This window comes from Arachis ipaensis, chromosome B9 (assembly GCF_059453495.1).
Source record: "Arachis ipaensis isolate K30076 ecotype BB chromosome B9, ASM5945349v1, whole genome shotgun sequence".
Taxonomy (NCBI): domain Eukaryota; kingdom Viridiplantae; phylum Streptophyta; class Magnoliopsida; order Fabales; family Fabaceae; genus Arachis; species Arachis ipaensis.
Window position 1 is genome coordinate 50,301,262 of NC_142444.1, and position 19,576 is coordinate 50,320,837.

General features: G+C 39.9%; 1 non-coding gene across 1 annotated transcript; it reads left to right on the plus strand.

The window, feature by feature from the left end:
* Positions 1-3,754: 3,754 nt before the first annotated feature.
* Positions 3,755-3,862, plus strand: LOC148544612 (small nucleolar RNA R71). Its single transcript, XR_015900988.1, has one exon. It is a non-coding gene; the product is annotated as a small nucleolar RNA R71 (small nucleolar RNA).
* Positions 3,863-19,576: the final 15,714 nt, after the last annotated feature.

The window sequence follows — 19,576 nt, forward strand, 5'->3', positions numbered from 1 at the left end:
ATGTCTCTTCCTTGTCTTTGTTGCTCCTCCCTCATTGCTTTTTGATCTTCTCTTATTTCATGAAGGATGATGGAGTGCTCTTGATGTTCCACCCTTAGTTGTCCCATGTTGGAACTTAATTCTCCTAGGGAGGTGTTGATTTGCTCCCAATAGTTTTGTGGAGGAAAATGCATATGAGGCATCTCCGGGATCTCATGGTGATGAGCTTCTTGCACCTCTTGAGCTCCATGAATGGGCTCTCTTGCTTGCTCCATCTTTTTCTTAGTGATGGGCTTCTCTTCCTCAATGTGAATGTCTCCTTCTATGGAAGCTCCAGCTGAGTAACATAGATGGCAGATAAGATGAGGAAAAGCTAGCCTTGCCCCAGGAGAGGGCTTTTCGGCTATTTTATAGAGTTCAAGGGAGATGACTTCATGAACCTCTACTTCTTCTCCAATCATGATGCTATGGATCATGATGGCCCGATCCACAGTAACTTCAGATCGGTTGCTAGTGGGGATGATGGAGCGTTGGATGAACTCCAACCATCCTCTAGCCACAGGCTTGAGGTCCAATCTTCTTAGTTGAACCGGCTTGCCTTTGGAGTCAATCTTCCATTGAGCTCCTTCCACACATATGTCCATGAGGACTTGGTCCAACCTTTGATTAAAGTTGACCCTTCTAGTGTAGGGGCGTTCATCTCCTTGCATCATAGGCAAGTTAAACGCCAACCTCACATTTTCCGGACTAAAATCCAAGTATTTCCCCCGAACCATTGTAACATAGTTCTTTGGATCCGGGTTCTTACTTTGATCATAGTTCTTGGTGATCCATGCATTGGCATAGAACTCTTGAACCATTAGGATGCCGACTTATTGGTTGGGATTTGTTAGAACTTCCCAACCTCTTCTTTGAATTTCATGTCGGATCTCCGGATACTCATTTCTTTTGAGTTTGAAAGGGACCTCGGGGATCACCTTCTTCTTGGCCACAACATCATAGAAGTGGTCTTGATGAGCTTTGGAGATGAATCTTTCCATCTCCCATGACTCGAAGGTGGAAGTTTTTGTCTTCCCTTTCCCTTTTCTAGAGGATTCTCCAGTCTTATGTGCCATCAATGGTAATGGAAAATCAAAAAGCTTATGCTTTTACCACACCAAACTTAGAATATTGCTCGCCCTCGAGCAAGAAAATAAAGAATTAGATGAAGAAGAAGAAGAAAAGATGGAGAAGAGGGGGTGTGTTTCGGCCAAGAAAAGAAGAGAGGGTTGTGTTGTGTGAAAATAAGGAAGAATGGAAGGCTTTATATAGGGAAGGGAGGGGGAGTTAAGGTTCGGCCATATGGGTGGGTTTGGGTGGGAAATTGATTTGAATTTTGAAGGTAGGTGGAGTTTATTGGGTAGGTTTATGGGGAAGAGTGGGTGGATGTGAGTGGTGAAGGGTTAATAGGGAAGAGAGATGGAGGTGATAGGTGAAGGGTTTTGGGGAAGAGTGTTTATTGGGAAAAGAGGATGATTGAGAAGAGAGAAGAGAGTGAGTGGAGGTAGGTGGGGATCCTGTGGGGTCCACATATCCTGAGGTGTTCAAAGATTTACAACTTTGCACCAAATTAGGCATGTAAAATTCCCTTGCACACAACTCTGGGCGTTCAGTGCCAGGTTGGTGCCCATTTTGGGCGTTCAATGCCCATTTGTTGCCCATTTCTGGCGTTGAACGCCAGAACCATGCTTGTTCTGGGCGTTCAGCGCCAGCTCTTCTCCAGGGTGCAATTCTGGCGTTCAGCGCCCAGATGCTGCCCATTTTGGGCATTCAGCGCCCAGATACTGCCCATTTTGGGCGTTCAGCGCCAGAACCATGCTCTGTTCTGGCGTTGAACGCCAGACAGGTGCTTCCTCCAGGGTGTGATTTTTCTTCTGCTGTTTTTTTGATTCCGTTTTCAATTTTTATATTTATTTTGTGACTCCACATGATCATGAACCTATAAAGACATATAACTAAGAAAAATATAGTTAGATAAATAAAAATTGGGTTGCCTCCCAACAAGCGCTTCTTTAATGTCAATAGCTTGACAGTGGGCTCTCATGGAGCCTTACAGATGTTCAGAGCATTGTTGAGACTCTCCAACACCAAACTTAGAGTTTGGATATGGGAGTTCAACACCAAACTTAGAGTTTGGTTGTGGCCTCCCAACACCAAACTTAGAGTTTGACTGTGGGGGCTTTGTTTGACTCTGCTTTGAGAGAAGCTTTTTCTGCTTCCTCTCCATGGATGCAGCGAGTGATCCTTGAGTTGTAAACACAAGGTTGTCCTTATTCAATTAAAGGATCAATTTTCCTCTATCCACATCAATCACAGCTCTTGCTGTGGCTAGGAAAGGTCTTCCTAGGATGATGGATTCATCCTCTTCCTTTCCAGTATCTAAGACTATGAAATCAGTAGGGATGTAAAGGCCTTCAACCTTTACTAACACGTCCTCTACTTGTCCATAAGCCTATTTTCTTGAATTGTCTGCCATCTCTAATGAGATTTTAGCAGCTTGCACCCCATAGATTCCCAGTTTCTCTATTACAGAGAGAGGTATGAGGTTTATCCCTGAACCAAGGTCACACAGAGCCTTAAAGATCATGGTGCCTATGGTACAAGGTATTATGAACTTTCCAGGATCCTGTCTCTTCTGAGGCAATGTCAGTTGATCCAGATCACTTAGTTCATTGGTGAACAAGGGAGGTTCATCTTCCCAAGTTTCAATACCAAATAATTTGGCATTCAGCTTCATGATTGCACCAAGAAACTTGGCAGGTTGCTCTTCAGTAACATCTTCATTCTCTTCAGAAGAGGAATACTCATCAGAGCTCATGAATGGCATAAGGAGGTTCAATGGAATCTCTATGGTCTCTATATGAGCCTCAGAGTCCTATTGTTCCTCAAAGGGAAGCTCCTTATTGATCACTAGACGTCCCAGGAGGTCTTCCTCCTTGGGATTCACGTCCTCTACTTCCCTTACAGGTTTGGCCATGGTGCTTATGTCAATGGCCTTGCACTCTCCTTTTGGATTCTCTTCTGTATTGCTTGGGAGAGTACTAGGAGGGATTTCAGTGATCCTTTTACTCAGTTGGCTCACTTGTGCTTCCAAATTTCTAATGGAAGACCTTGTTTCATTCATGAAACTTGCAGTGGCCTTAGATAGATCAGAGACTAAGTTTGATAAATTAGATGTATTTTGTTCAGAGTTCTCTGTCTGTTGCTGAGTGGATGATGGAAAAGGCTTGCTATTGCTAAACCTGTTTCTTCCACCATTATTAAAGCCTTGTTGAGGCTTTTGATCCTTCCATGAGAGATTTGGGTGATTTCTCCATGATGGATTATATGTGTTTCCATAAGGTTCACCCATATAATTTACCTCTGCTATTGCAGGGTTCTCAGGATCATAAGCTTCTTCTTCAGAAGATGCCTCTTGAGTACTGTTGGATGCAGCTTGCATTCCATTCAGACTCTGAGAAATCATATTGACTTGTTGAGTCAATATTTTATTCTGAGCCAATATGGCATTCAGAGTATCAATTTCAAGAACTCCCTTCTTCATAGGCGTCCCATTACTCACAGGATTCCTCTCAGAAGTGTACATAAACTGGTTATTAGCAACCATGTCTATGAGTTCTTGAGCTTCTGCAGGCGTTTTCTTTAGGTGAATGGATCCACCTGCAAAAGTATCCAATGACATCTTTGATAGCTCAGATAAACCATCATAGAATATATCCAGAATGGTCCATTTTAAAAGCATGTCAGAAGGACACTTTTTGGTCAGCTGCTTGTATCTTTCCCAAGCTTCATAGAGGGATTCACCTTCTTTCTGTCTGAAGGTTTGAACATCAGCTCTAAGCTTGCTCAGCTTTTGAGGAGGAAAGAACTTGGCTAAGAAAGCCATGACCAGCTTATCCCAAGAATTCAGGCTGTCTTTGGGTTGAGAGTCCATCCATATTCTAGCTCTGTCTCTTACAGCAAAAGGGAAAAGTATGAGCCTGTAGACTTCAGGATCTACTCCATTAGTCTTAACAGTATCACAGATCTGCAAGAATTCAGTTAAGAACTAAAAAGGATCTTCAAATGGAAGTCCATAAAACTTGCAGTTCTGCTGCATCAGAGAAACTAGCTGAGGTTTCAGCTCAAAATTGTTTGCTCCAATGGTAGGAATGGAGATGCTTCTTCCATGTAAATTGGAATTAGATGCAGTAAAGTCACCAAGCATTCTCCTTGCATTATTGTTGTTGGGTTCGGCTGCCATCTCCTTTACTTGTTCGAAATTTTCAATAAGGTTGTCTCTGGATTGTTGTAATTTAGCTTCTCTTAGTTTTCTCTTCAGAGTCCTTTCAGGTTCTGGATCAGCTTCAACAAGAATGCCTTTTTCTTTGTCCCTGCTCATAAGAAAGAAAAGAGAAAAAGAAAAGAAGAGGAATCCTCTATGTCACAGTAAAGAGGTTCCTTATTGTTAGTAGAAGAAGAAAAGGAATAGGGTGAAGAAGAATGAAGAATCCAAACACCAAGGTGATGATAGGAGCAGAGATGTGAGATGAAGAGAAGTGTTAGTAGATGAATAAATAAATAGAAGGAGATGAGGGAGAAGGATTTTCAAAAATAATTTTTGAAAAAGAGTTAGTGATTTTCGAAAATAGTTTTTGAAAAAGGTTAGTAGTTTTTCGAAAATTCAAATAAAAAATAAAATAATTAGTCTAATTAAAAAGAAATTTTGAAAAAGAGGGAAGATTTTTTCGAAAATTAGAGAGAGAGAGTTAGTTAGGTAGTTTTGAAAAAGGTAAGAAAAGAACAAAAAGTTAGTTAGTTAGATGAAACAAATTTTGAAAATCACTTTTGAAAAGATAAGAAGATAGGAAGTTAGAAAAGATATGATAGAAATTAGTTTTTGAAAAAGATTTGATTTTTAAAATCTCAATTAATGACTTGATTCACAAGAAATCACAAGATATGATTCTAGAACTTAAAGTTTGAATCTTACTTAACAAGTAAGTAACAAACTTGAAATTTTTGAATCAAAACATTAATTGATGATGTTATTTTCGAAAATATGATGTAAAATTAAGAAAAAGATTTTTGAAAAATATTTTTGAAATTTTCGAAAATAACTAAAAAAAATTGAAAAAAGATTTGATTTTTGAAAAAGATAAGGTTTTTTTGAAAATTTGATTTGACTCATAAAAACAACTAGATTTTAAAAATTTTTGAAAAAGTCAAATCTAATTTTCGAAATTTTAAGAGAGAAAAAGGGAAAGATATTTTTTTTATTTTTGAATTTTTATGATGAGAGAGAAAAACAAGAAAAATGATGCAATGCATGAAAGTTATGGATCAAAACAATGAATGCATGCAAGAATGCTATGAATGTCAAGATGAACACCAAGAACACTATGAAGATCATGATGAACATTAAGAACACATTTTTGAAAAATTTTTAATGCAAAGAAAACATGCAAGACACCAAACTTAGAATTCTTTAATGCTTAGACATAAAGAATTCAGGAATGCATATGAAAAACAAAAAAAGACACAAAACATGCAAATGCAAAGATCAAACAAGAAGACTTACCAAGTACAACTTGAAGATCATGAAGAACACTATGAATGCATGATTATTTTCGAAAAATGCAAGATGCACATGCGATTGACACCAAACTTATAACATGACTCAAGACTCAAACAAGAAACACAAAAAATATTTTTGATTTTTATGATTTTCTAATTTTTTTGTATTTTTTTGAAATTATTTGAAAAACAAAAATAAGGATTCCAAAATTTTTAATATGAATTCCAGGAATCTTATGCTCTTTAGTCTAAAGCTCCAATCAAAGGGTCAGGCATGGCTTAATAGCCAACCAAGCTTTAGCATGTAACAGGTAGATCATGAACAGCAGTAGGTGGATTAGCACCAACTAACTTGCTCTTGATAACACATTGGAAGCCTCATTCCAAATGAATTTAGACAAGGCTTTACAGCCAGCCAGGCTTCACATGCTTCATGAAACACTAGAATTCATTCTTAAAAATTCTGAAGAAAAATATATTTTTGAAAACAATTTTTTTATTTAATTTTTTTGAAAATATTTTTTTTTGGAAAAAACGAAAAAGAAGAAAATATTTTTGAAAAATTTTTGAAAACTTTTTGAAAACAAAATAAGAAGAAAATTACCTAATTTGAGCAACAAGATGAACCATCAGTTGTCCAAACTCGAACAATACCCGGCAACGGCGCCAAAAATTTGGTGCACAAAATTGTGATTACACTTTCATTATGTAAAATTCATTGCTCTTTCTTTCCCTGGCAATGGCACCAAAAACACGATGCCAATACCATGGTTCACAACCTCGCACAACTAACCAGCAAGTGCACTGGGTCGTCCAAGTAATACCTTACGTGAGTAAGGGTCGAATCCCACGGAGATTGTTGGTATGAAGCAAGCTATGGTCACCTTGTAAATCTCAGTCAGGCGGATATAAAATAGTAATAGAGTTTTCGAAATTAATTACTAAAATAAGGATAGAAATACTTATGTAACTCATTGGTGAGAATTTCAGATAAGCGTATGGAGATGCATTCGTTCCTCTGAACCTCTGCTTTCCAGCTATCTTCATCCAATCAATCTTACTCCTTTCTATGGCTGGCTTTATGTAAGGATGTCACCGGTGCCAATGGCTACTTTTGATCTCTCTCGGGAAAATGGTCCAAATGCTCTGTCACAGCACGGCTAATCGTCTGGAGGCATCACCCTTGTCATTGGTTGCATCCTATTCCTCTCTGTGAAAATGGTCCGAAGCGCTGTCACTGCATGGCTAATCATCTTGGAGGTTCTCGGTCATACTGGAATAGGATTTACTATCCTTTTGCGTCTGTCACTACACCCAGTACTCGCGAGTTTGGAGTTCGTCATAGTCATTCAATCCCAGAGTCCTACTCGGAATACCACGGACAAGGTTTAGACTTTCTGGACCCTCATGAATGCCGCCATCAATCTAGCTTATACCACGAAGATTCTGATTAAGAGATCTAAGAGATACTCATTCAATCTAATGTAGAACGGAAGTGGTTGTCAGGCACGCGTTCATAGGGAATGATGATGATTGTCACGTTCATCACATTCAGGTTGAAGTGCGAATGAATATCTTAGAAGCGGAACAAGTGAATTGAATATAAAACAGTAGTACTTTGCATTAATCTTTGAGGAACAGCAGAGCTCCACACCTTAATCTATGGAGTGTAGAAACTCTACCGTTAAAAATACATAAGTGAAAGGTCCAGGCATGGCCGAATGGCCAGCCCCTCTGATCTAAGAACCAGGCGTCCAAAGATGATTCCAAAGATTCAAAGATGTCTAATACAATAGTAAAAGGTCCTATTTATAATCAACTAGCTACTAGGGTTTACAGAAGTAAGTAATTGATGCATAAATCCACTTTCGGGGCCCACTTGGTGTGTGCTTGGGCTGAGCTTGAGTGTTGCACGTGGAGAGGTCATTCTTGGAGTTGAACGCCAGCTTTTGTGCCAGTTTGGGCGTTGAACTCCACTTTGCAGCTTGTTTATGGCGCTGGACGCCAGAATTGGGCAGAGAGCTGGCGTTGAACGCCAGTTTGCGTCATCTAAACTTGGGCAAAGTATGAACTATTATATATTGATGGAAAGCCCTGAATGTCTAATTTCCAATGCAATTGGAAGCGCGCCATTTTGAGTTCTGTAGCTCCAAAAATTCCATTTTGAGTGCAGGGAGGTCAGAATCCAACAGCATCAGCAGTCCTTCTTCAACCTCTGAATCTGATTTTTGCTCAAGTCCCTCAATTTCAGCCAGAAAATACCTGAAATCACAGAAAAACACACAAACTCATAGTAAAGTCCAGAAATGTGAATTTAACATAAAAACTAATGAAAACATCCCTAAAAGTAACTAGATTCTACTAAAAATATACTAAAAACAATGCCAAAAAGCGTATAAATTATCCGCTCATCAGCCATTCACGCGATAGTGTCACCCACGCGAACGCGTCACCCTAAATTTTGGCAAAATGAGTTTGAAACAGAGAGTTGCGCAACCACACGGCTGCACTCGCGCCAATAGCACAAATCAGGCCACGCGATCACAAGATCCACGCATCTGCGTCACCTGATATTATCGTTTGCCACGCGATCGCGTGACCCATGCGTCCGCGTCACATGTGACGCATAGCTTATCCAGATCAGCGCCAACTTTCTTATCTTTTCTTTCCAATATCTAAATCTTTTCTTTCCCTTCTTATTTCTTTCTTCCCTCTTTCTTACTTTTCTTTCCAACTATCTTACCTCTATAATGTAATTGAGACCCTCATTATTTGGCATTAAACCACCCAGAAAGGGAAAGAGAAAGGGAAAGAGAAACTTTTATATGGGGCAACAGACAAGTCCATCTGCACAATCTCTAGAGAAAAGAATCAGTTGTAGCAGCCCATCCACTTGCACTTCTTTGCATGCACCGAGGACGGTGCAATCTTTAAGTGTGAGGAGGTCGATACCGAATTCTAGGGGTTAGTTACTGATGAGCGGATAATTTATACGCTTTTTGGCATTGTTTTTAGTATGTTTTTAGTATATTTTAGTTAGTTTTTATTATGTTTTTATTAGTTTTTATTCAAAAATCACATTTCTGGACTTTACTATGAGTTTGTGTGTTTTTCTGTAATTTTAGGTATTTTCTGGCTGAAATTGAGGGACCTGAGCAAAAATCTGTTTTAGAGGCTGAAAAAGGACTGCAGATGCTATTGGATTCTGACCTCCCTGCACTTGAAGTGAATTTTTCTGGAGCTACAAAAACCCAATTGGCGCGCTCTCAATTGCGTTGGAAAGTAGACATCCTGGGCTTTCCAGCAATATATAATAATCTATACTTTGCTCGAGATTTGATGGCCCAAACCGGCGTTCCAAGTCAGCATAGAAATTCTGGCATCAAAACACCAGAACTGGCATGAAAGCTGGAGTTAAACGCCCAAACTGGCAAAAAAGCTGGCGTTTAACTCCAAGAAAGGTCTCTACACGTGAAAGCTTTAATGCTCAGCCCAAGCACACACCAAGTGGGCCCCAGAAGCGGATTTCTACACTAACTATTCTAGCTTACTCATTTTCTGTAACCCTAGGTCACTAGTTTACTATAAAAACTACTTTTAGTGATTCATCGTGTACCTCATGACACTTTACAGGTTTCATATTGTATTCTCTACGGCATGAGTCTCTAAACCCCATGGTTGGGGGTGAGGAGCTCTGCTGTGTTTTGATTAATTAATGCAATTACTACTGTTTTCCATTCAATCACGCTTGCTTTTATTCTAAGATATTCATTCGTACTTCAACCTAATAAATGTGATGATCCGTGACACTCATCATCATTCTCACCTATGAACGCGTGCCTGACAACCACTTCCGTTCTACATGCAATCAAGCTTGAATGTGTATCTCTTGGGTTTCTAATCTAAGATTAGAACCTTTGTGGTATAGGCTAGAATTATTGGCGGCCATTCCTGAGGTCCGAAAATTCTAAACCTTGTCTGTGGTATTCCGAGTAGGATCTGGGAAGGGATGACTGTGACGAGCTTCAAACTCACGAGTGCTGGGCGTAGTGACAGACGCAAAAGGATCAATGGATCCTATTCCAGCATGAGTGAAAACCGACAGATGATTAATCGTGTCGTGACAGCGCATTTGAACCATTTTCACTGAGAGGACGGATGGTAGCCATTGACAATGGTGATCCACCAACATACAGCTTGCCATGGAAGGAGCCTTGCGTGCATGAAGAAGAAGACAGTAGGAAAGCAGAAATTTAGAAGACAAAGCATCTCCAAAACCTCAACATGTTCTCCATTACTGCATAACAAGTATTTATTTCATGTTCTTTAACTTTTTACAATTAAATCTGAGAATTATTGATATCCTGACTAAGAGTTACAAGATAACCATAGCTTGCTTCAAGCCGACAATCTCCGTGGGATCGACCCTTACTCATGTAAGGTATTACTTGGACGACCCAGTGCACTTGCTGGTTAGTTGTGTGGAATTGCAAAAGTGTGATTGTGATTTCGTGCACCAAGTTTTTGGCGCCGTTGCCGGGGATTGTTCGAGTTTGGACAACTGACTGTTTATCTTGTTGCTTAGATTAGGAATAATTTATTTTTGTTGGTTTAGAGTCTTTTATTTGAGTTTAGTTTCATATTTTTAGTTTGGTGTCAATTGTATGCTTTTATTTTCTTTTAATTTTTCGAATTTGCATGTTCTTAGTTCTTTCTTGATCTTTAAAAATTCTAAGTTTGGTGTCTTCTTTGTGTTTTCCCTTAAATTTTCGAAAATTTGTGTCTGATTTTCTAAAAATTTTAAGTTTGGTGTCCTTTGTGCTTTTATTTACTTAAAAAAAATTTTCAAAAATTTGTTCTTGGTGTTCATCTTGATCTTCAAAGTGTTCGTGGTGTTCATCTTGACATTCAAAGTTTTCTTGTTTGTTCTCTCTGTTTTGATCTAAAATTTCTAAGTTTAGTGTCATTTTGTTGTTTTTCTCTTTCCTCATTAAAATTCAAAAATCAAAAAAATATCTTTTCCTTATTTTACTCATAAATTTCGAAATTTTGCATTAAATTAGTCAAAGATTTTCAAAATCATATCTTTTTTTTTTAGTCAAGTCAAAATTCTAATTTCAAAAATTGATCTTTTCAAATCTTTTTCAAAAATCAAATCTTTTTATTTTTGCAATTATATCTTTTCAATCATATCTTTTTTTTTAATTGCAATCATATCTTCTCAATCAAATTTTTTTAAAATAATTTTCAATCATATCTTTCTGATTGCTAATTCCAAAATCTTTTTGATTAATTAATTAATTTAGTTTTCAATTTGCTTTTATTTCATTTTTCGAAACTTTTACTTTATCTTCCATTTATTTTGTTTTATTTTTTTCGGTTACTTCTAATTAAATAAAATTAAAAAAAAATCATTTGATTGCAATTCATATCAATTCCCTTTTCTCCATCATGGACTTAAGTGGAAATGAACAGTCCAGAAGGACTCTGGGGTCATATGCTAACCCCATTACAACTGCATATGGGAGTAGCATCTGTATACCTCCCATCAAAGCAAGCAGCTTTGAGCTAAATCCTCAGCTCATTATCATGGTGCAGCAAAATTGCCAGTATTCCGGTCTTCCACAAGAAGAACCTACTGAGTTTCTGGCACAGTTCTTACAAATTGCTGACACAGTATGTGATAAAGAAGTGGATCAGGATGTCTACAGATTATTATTGTTTCCATTTGCTGTAAAAGATCAAGCTAAGAGGTGGTTAAATAACCAACCCACAGCAAGCATAAAAAGATGGAGACAATTAACAGACAAATTTCTGAATCAATTTTACCTTCCAAAAAGGATGACACAACTAAGGCTGGACATCCAAGGCTTTAAACAAGAGGATCATGAATCCCTTTATAATGCCTGGGAGAGGTACAGAGGGATGCTAAGGAAATGCCCCTCTGAAATGTTTTCAGAGTTGGTACAGATAGACATCTTCTACTATGGGCTTACAGAAAAAGCTCAAATGTCTCTAGACCACTCAGCTGGTGGATCTATACACATGAGAAAGACGATTGAAGAGGCTCAAGAACTCATAGATACGGTTGCTAGAAATCAACATCTGTACTCAAGCAGTGAGTCCTTTATAAAAGAAGAGGCTAGGAAAGTAACTATTGATCCTAATCCTCAAGAACAGATTATTGAACTTAATCAGCAATTACTCCTTATGACAAAACAATTAGCAGAATTTAAAGAGATGCTCCAAGACACTAAAAATGCTAACAAGAATATGGAAGCACAATTAAATTAGACAAGACAGCAACTATCTAAACAGATAACAGAAGAATGCCAAGCTGTCCAACTAAGGAGTGGGAAGACATTGAATAATTCAGCTCAAAGTAGCAAAAAGCCAAGAAAGGAACAACTGAAAGAGAATGACCAAGTCACTGCCTAAAATCCCTCTGAGGACAGCAAGAGCCCAGAGAGGAATAATTCTGGCGTTCAAATGCCAGAAAAGGGTGAAAGATTGGCGTTAAACGCCCAGTGGATGCCCACTTCTGGCGTTCAAATGCCAGAAAAGGGAGAAAAGTTGGCGTTGAACGCCCATTCCTTGCCCAGTTCTGGCGTTCAAACGCCAGAAAAGGGTGGAAAGCTAGCGTTAAACGCCCATCCAGCACCCAATCCTGGCGTTCAAACGCCAATGAGGGATCAGACACCTGCAAGTGCTGATAGTAACCCGTCTAAGAAGGCTTCTCCAACCACCTCTGTAGGGAATAAACCTGCAGCAACTAAGATTGAAGAATATAAAGACAGGATGCCTTATCCTTAGAAACTCTGCCAAGCGGAGCAAGATAAATAATTTGCCCACTTTGCAGACTATCTCAGGACTCTTGAGATAAAGATCCTATTTGCAGAGGCACTTGAGCAAATACTCTCTTATGCTAATTTCATGAAAGAGATCTTAAGTCATAAGAAGGATTGGAGAGAAACTGAAAAGGTGTTTCTCACTGAAGAATGCAGTGCAGTCATTCTGAAAATCTTACCAGAGAAGCTTCAAGATCCAGGAAGCTTTATGATACCATGCACATTAGAGGGTGCTTGCACCAAGACAGCTCTATGTGACCTTGGAGCAAGTATCAACCTAATACCTGCATCCACTATCAGAAAGCTTAGCTTGACTGAAGAAGTCAAACCAACCCGGATATGTCTTCAACTTGCTGATGGCTCCATTAAATATCCATCAGGCGTAATTGAGGACATGATTGTCAAGGTTGGGCCATTTGCCTTTCCCATTGACTTTGTAGTGCTGGAAATGGAGGAGCACAAGAGTGCAACTCTCATTTTAGGAAGACCTTTCCTAGCAACTGGACGAACTCTTATTGATGTACAAAAGGGGAAAGTGACCCTGAGAGCCAATAAGGATGAGTTCAAGTTAAATGCTGTCAAAGCCATGCAGCATCCAGACACATCAGGTGACTGCATAAGCACTGATATTATTGACTCTTTGGTGGAAGAGATCAATATGGCTGAAAGTCTTGAATCAGAGCTAGAGGACATCTTTAAAGATGTTCAACCTGATCTGGAGGAATCAGAGGAAATAAAAGAACCTCTGAAAATTCCTCAAGAAGAGGATAAGCCTCCTAAACCCGAGCTCAAACCACTACCACCATCCCTGAAATATGAATTTCTGGGAGAAGGTGACACTTTTCCAGTGATCATAAGCTCTGCTTTAAATCTACAGGAAGAGAAAGCACTAATTCAAGTGCTCTTTGGTGGTCCATAAGTGATCTTAAAGGCATTAGCCCAGCAAGATGCATGCACAAGATCCTATTGGAAGATGATGCTAAGCCAGTGGTTCAACCACAAAGGCGGCTAAATCCAGCCATGAAGGAGGTAGTGCAGAAAGAGGTCACTAAGTTACTAGAGGCTGGGATTATTTATCCTATTTCTAATAGCCCCTGGGTAAGCCCTGTCCAAGTTGTACCCAAAAAGGGAGACATGACAGTGGTTCACAATGAAAAGAATGAACTGGTTCCTATAAGAACAGTTACAGGGTGGCGTATGTGTATTGACTACAGAAGGCTCAATACAGCCACCAGAAAGGATCATTTTCCTTTACCATTCATAGACCAGATGCTAGAAAGACTAGCAGGTCATGACTATTACTGCTTTTTGGATGGCTATTCAGGTTACAACCAAATTGCAGTAGATCCTCAAGACCAAGAGAAAACAGCATTCACATGTCCATCTGGAGTATTTGCCTACAGAAGGATGCCTTTTGGTCTGTGCAATGCACCTGCAACCTTTCAGAGGTGCATGCTCTCTATCTTCTCTGATATAGTAGAGAAATTTTTGGAAGTCTTCATGGATGACTTTTCAGTATTTGGAGACTCATTCAGCTCCTGTCTTGACCATTTAGCACTTGTTCTGAAAAGATGCCAAGAGACCAACCTAGTTTTAAACTGGAAAAAATGTCACTTTATGGTGACTGAAGGAATTGTCCTTGGGCATAAAATTTCAAATAAGGGAATAGAGATGGATCAAGCTAAGGTAGAGGTAATTGAAAAATTACCAACACCTGCCAATGTAAAGGCAATCAGAAGCATTCTGGGACATGCAGGATTCTACAGGAGGTTTATAAAGGATTTTTCAAAAATTGCAAAACCTCTGAGCAATCTGCTAGCTGCTGACACGCCATTTGTGTTTGACACAGAGTGTCTGCAAGCGTTTGAAACCCTGAAAGCTAAGCTGGTCACAGCACCAGTCATCTCTGCACCAGACTGGACATTACCATTCGAACTAATGTGTGATGCCAGTGACCATGCCATTGGTGCAGTGTTGAGACAGAGGCATAACAAGCTTCTACACGTCATTTACTATGCTAGCCGTGTTTTAAATGATGCACAGAAGAATTACACAACCACAGAAAAAGAATTACTTACAGTGGTTTATGCCATTGACAAGTTTAGATCCTATTTAGTAGGTTCAAAGGTAATTGATAAACCCATATTTCATGAGTTCTTTTGTGCTTAATTTGAGTGATTTATACAATCCTTCACCTACTTATTCACATTAATTGCATGGTTTTACTTTCCCTTCCTTATTATGTGATATAAATGAAAAACATGTTTTCTAAGCTTTAAAATTAATTATTTTAATTACCTTTATTTCCATTCGATGTCGTGATTAGTGTGTTGAGTAGTTTCAGATTTTCTAAGGCAGAATGATTTAAAGGATGAAAAAGGAAACATACTAAAATGGAAGGAGAAAGCAAAACGGAGCTTTAAGGAAACTGGTATCCACGCGATCGCATGAATGACGCGATCGCGTGCCAAGCACGAATCAGCAGCGACGCTACCGCATGACTGACGCGACCGCGCGCCTTAAGCAGAACGCACATGACGCGGTCGCATGACTGACGCGACCGCGTGGCAAGGAAAAGCTCCGAATGACGCGACCGCGTGACTCACGCGGACGCGTGACAGAGGCCACGCACCAGAAATTATAGAATACGCCCCCAGCAAATTCTGAAGCCCTTTTTGGCCCAGATCCAAGTACAGACAGCATAGACCAGAGGTTATAAAGTGTGGGAATGCTTCCATTCAAGGAGAGCTCGCCAATTTCTAGTTTTCATGATTTAGATTTAGTTTAGAGAGAGATTCTCTCTCTCTCTTACGATTTTGGACTTCTTCTTGTTTTGGGAGTAACTCTGGATCCAGGTTTTAATGTTCTTTTATTTTAGTTTTACTTTTATTTATTTATCCCAACATTTGAATTGATTATTATAATTTGATTTATGAATTATTCCATGTTACAGATCTCTATTTGAATTAATGATATTTGAGGTATTTTCAGTTTATAATTGTTCTCTTTGAATTAAGTTGCCATTGCTTCCCATCTAAGGACACTTTTATTATTCCAGCAATTTACTTTTTCCCCTTTTGATCTTGGTTAAGAATTCAGTAACTCAACAGTTATTAAACTCAATGTAATTGATAATCGTTATTTTGCTAATTGAGCTGAACCTAAATAATCCCAACCTTTTCTTAGGAAATAATTAGGATTCAAAGGTCAACTTAATTAGTCCCTTGACTTTCCTTTGCCCTGGCAAAGGTTGACCAAGTGGAATTAAAATACAACTTTTATTATTGTTGAGAGGGATAACTAAGTTGGACTTCTAATTTCCCCTATCTTGCCAAAAGTTGTTTTACAGTTATTATTTATTTTTAATTGCCATTTAATTCACTCGTCATTTAAATTACTTGCTTCTCACCTTCTAAACCCCGATTACAACCTTTATAACCAATAATAAGAACATACTTCCTCGCAGTTCCTTGAGAAGACGACCTGAGGTTTTAATACTCGGTTAACAATTTTTAAGGAGTTTGTTACTTGTGACAACCAAAACGTTTGTACGAAGGGATTTTTGTCGGTTTAGAGACTATATCTACAACGCGACTGTTTTTATGACATTCTTTACTGGCAAAAAAACCTTAACGTCAAAATGGCGCCGTTGCCGGGGAACTGCTAACATGTGCCTTATTATTGGTTATTGTAAATATTTTTCTTTTGCTTGTTTATTTATTTTTGTTTTTCCTTTTTATCTTTATTTGCTACTATGAACTCTCACCCCTCTCGCTTTGAGATTGGTTCTAATATTGTTAAAGAAAATAGAAGTTACAGCAGGAATGTGCATCAAGGTCAGACCAATCAAGGATGGATGGAACCAAGAGGATCTAATCAACCCTTTTGGCAGCAACACCCTCCGAGATATCCTGGACAAAGGCCATTCTACCGTGCATACCCAGCTGAAAGACATGGTGGACAACCTTGTAACTACCAACAAGCCCCACCCCGTGCATATGAACCATCCTTTCAACATAACCTCGAACCACCACACTCACAAGCTTCTCTTCACCATTCGCCATCATATGATCCTTCCTTACCCCAATACCAATCCAATCATTCCCAATTATCACTACTTTCCTTTGTATCATGTCCCAGTCCGGCAAACCGCGAAGCAGAGGATTGCCTAAAAGAAACAGTAATTAAATTTCAAACAACCATTCAACAACTGGAGCAAGCACTAATTCAATGGGCCACTAGGCGCTCAAATATACAAGGATCAACCACAGCTCCATGTGGACAGCCCGATGAAGAGCGTAGCATGAAAGAAATACTAGAGACTCCAGTGGACAAGACAGAGAATGAATTCATACTAGAACAAGTGGAAGAAGCTGTCATTGTTCAAGAAGAAGAGTTGGTTGAAGATCTAGGAGATGCTGAACTTCCTTGGGAATCCAGAATTGAGGAAAACTCCGTCCAAGATGCTACAGTTGATGCTAAGGAGGATACCGTACAATCTCCAAGGCAAGTCATTTACGAAGAATCAGACGGAATAATCCAAGAAGCAAATTTCCTTGATGATGATAGTCACAAGTCTAGTTCTCCTAGTGATGAACTTACGTCCGCAAGTGAATTCTCTGAGATCGAAGGATTTTCCCCAAGTGAATATGAAGATGATGCGGAGGTAGATTTCTCTCAACCTCCAATCTATGACTCGAGTGATGAGGAAGACATAAAGGACTTTGACCAGGATACAGATACAATTGAAGATCTTTGTGAGGAAGTGGAAGAATTCACAGAAGAGAACAAGGAAACAGAACTTGCAGAACCACCAAAAACACCAATTCCAAGGCCATTACCACCTAATACAAGCTTCAAGTGGGTACAATCCTTAACTTATAGCTTTACTTATTCACTTGAATATGGTTTGCTTGAAACAGATGGCCAACTTAGAGCTCTCTGCGGCTTTAAGAGTAAGAGGGAATTGGCTCGTACTCAGAATTGGTGCACCAGGTTCAATAAGGTTCCGCGCTTCACCTCGAAGTACACAGATTGGTATCATGCTCAATTGCATGGATCACGGAGAACGTTTGGTCAACACGGTGAGATTATACTTTTTAAACCGCCCGGATGGAGACATGTAGACCAAGACGGAGGCGGATTTAAACGCAAGGCTTGGAATCCTGAGGTTTATTCTGACATTTGTTACCCCAGGAGCCTAAAAATTTGTTTGAAGCTGCTCAGAAGCTTTACATGCTTAGTTTGGGACCCCGGAGGCTATTGGCATTCCAAGCACTGGTGGAGATTTTTGGACGAATTTAAACATAAACCACCATAACAGGATACTCATCCAATGTCCAACTTAAGGACTTTAACTAAAAGTGCTAGGTGGGAGACAACCCACCACGGTATGGTCGCTTCTTTTTCAATTTATTTCTTGTTAATTGCTTTCATTTTTCCTTTTTCATTTTAATTTATTAAACCTGGAATCATGCATAAGCATTCATGATAGTCATTGCATTCTGCATTTTTCATGCATAAAAAAAAAAACAAAGGGTGCACGATGCGACCGCATGCCCCATGCGATCGCGTCATATCGCGAAAAACACCACCCATGCGACCGCGTGACCCACGCGGCCGCGTGATATATATATCGGCGTAAGGATCCAACGAACAGAAAGTTAGGCTGGAATCGTGCGGCCCTTGTGTGTTTCGCACAAATTAGCCCACGCGATCGCATGTCCCATGCGATCGCGTCACTTGCACAATATCAATCCCACGCGACCGCGTGAGCGACGCGATCGCGTCGCATGGATTGCATATCACCCCAAAAGGATACAGAGAGTTGCGCTGAAACGGCGCTGGAGTCGTGCGTTTAGCACGAATTCTAACGACGCGATCGCGCGACTCATGCGATCGCGCCCTCTTTCCCCCCTCTCATACGATCGCGCGACCCACGCGATCGCATCACCCCCATTTTCATCCTAACCACGCGACCGCGTGGATTCGAAAATATAACCCCCCAGCCCGCGAACCCTATCAGTCGCGCAGCCCCCCCCCCCTTCACCCCCAACCCTCTTCTCCTTCTCTCCTCTTCTCCCCCCAGCCACTGCCGGCCAGCCACCATACCACCACCCCAACGCCGCCGCCCAGACGCCACCGCCATACCACCCCCTCCCCTTCTCTCTTCTTCCTTCTTCCTCTCTCCTCCCCTCTCCACCACTGCCAACCGCGAGCACCGCCCAGCCACCGCCGGCCGTCCAGCCGCGCCCCCCTCTCCGCCACCCACCCCCTTCAGCCAGCAACAACCACCGCCCTCCCTTCCCCTACCCCCTCCCTCTCTTACTAACCCTATTACCTCCCTCCGCCACTGCCCCCTCAGCTGCCACCGCGACGCCGTGCACCACCACCGCGCCGGACGCTGCCGCAGCCACCTTCTTCCCTGTTCCACCCCTTCCGCTTACCAGGTTCCGCAACACGCAACCCTTTTATCCGTTCGTCACTTTTCTGTCTTTTTTATTCTGTTTATGTTCATGATTAGGATAGCTAGACTCGCATGTTATAGTGGATTTTTAGGTTGTTAGGTAGCTTAGGCTGTGGTTAGTGGATCTAGGTCTGTTTACTTGCACTGTTCTTACTTCTGTTTTATCCTATGTGCAAATCTGTTGCTGCTATAATCATGATTCATATGTTGCTTTCTTGTATGTTGCTACTGTTTACATTGAGTTTTTATGTTTATTTTATATCTATGTACATGCAGCTTCATCTTTTTAATTCATATGAACTGATATGATTGCTGTTTATTTTCTGGGATAATCCAATTTTAGCCGGAATGCTGCCCAAATTTTAAAAAAAAAATTGTTTTCATTCATGTTTTGGTTTGGCATTTCTGAACTCTGTTTTACTCTGCTTCTCCCAAACCATTTCATGAATGCTAGGGCCACTTTCTTATCCTCTTTGATTTCCTGGTTCATAACCTGCATTTGTGATTCACTGATTCCAATTTCTGATTTCTTTATTTCTATTCGAATCAGCATCACCCTATTTTCTTTATTCAATTATGAGTACTTCTATTCTTACCTATGAATCCTTGTTTTATGGAATTTTTCTATGCCACTTACTTTCCTAACTCGCTAATTTTAATTTACTAATTTCTTTTTACCATACTAACC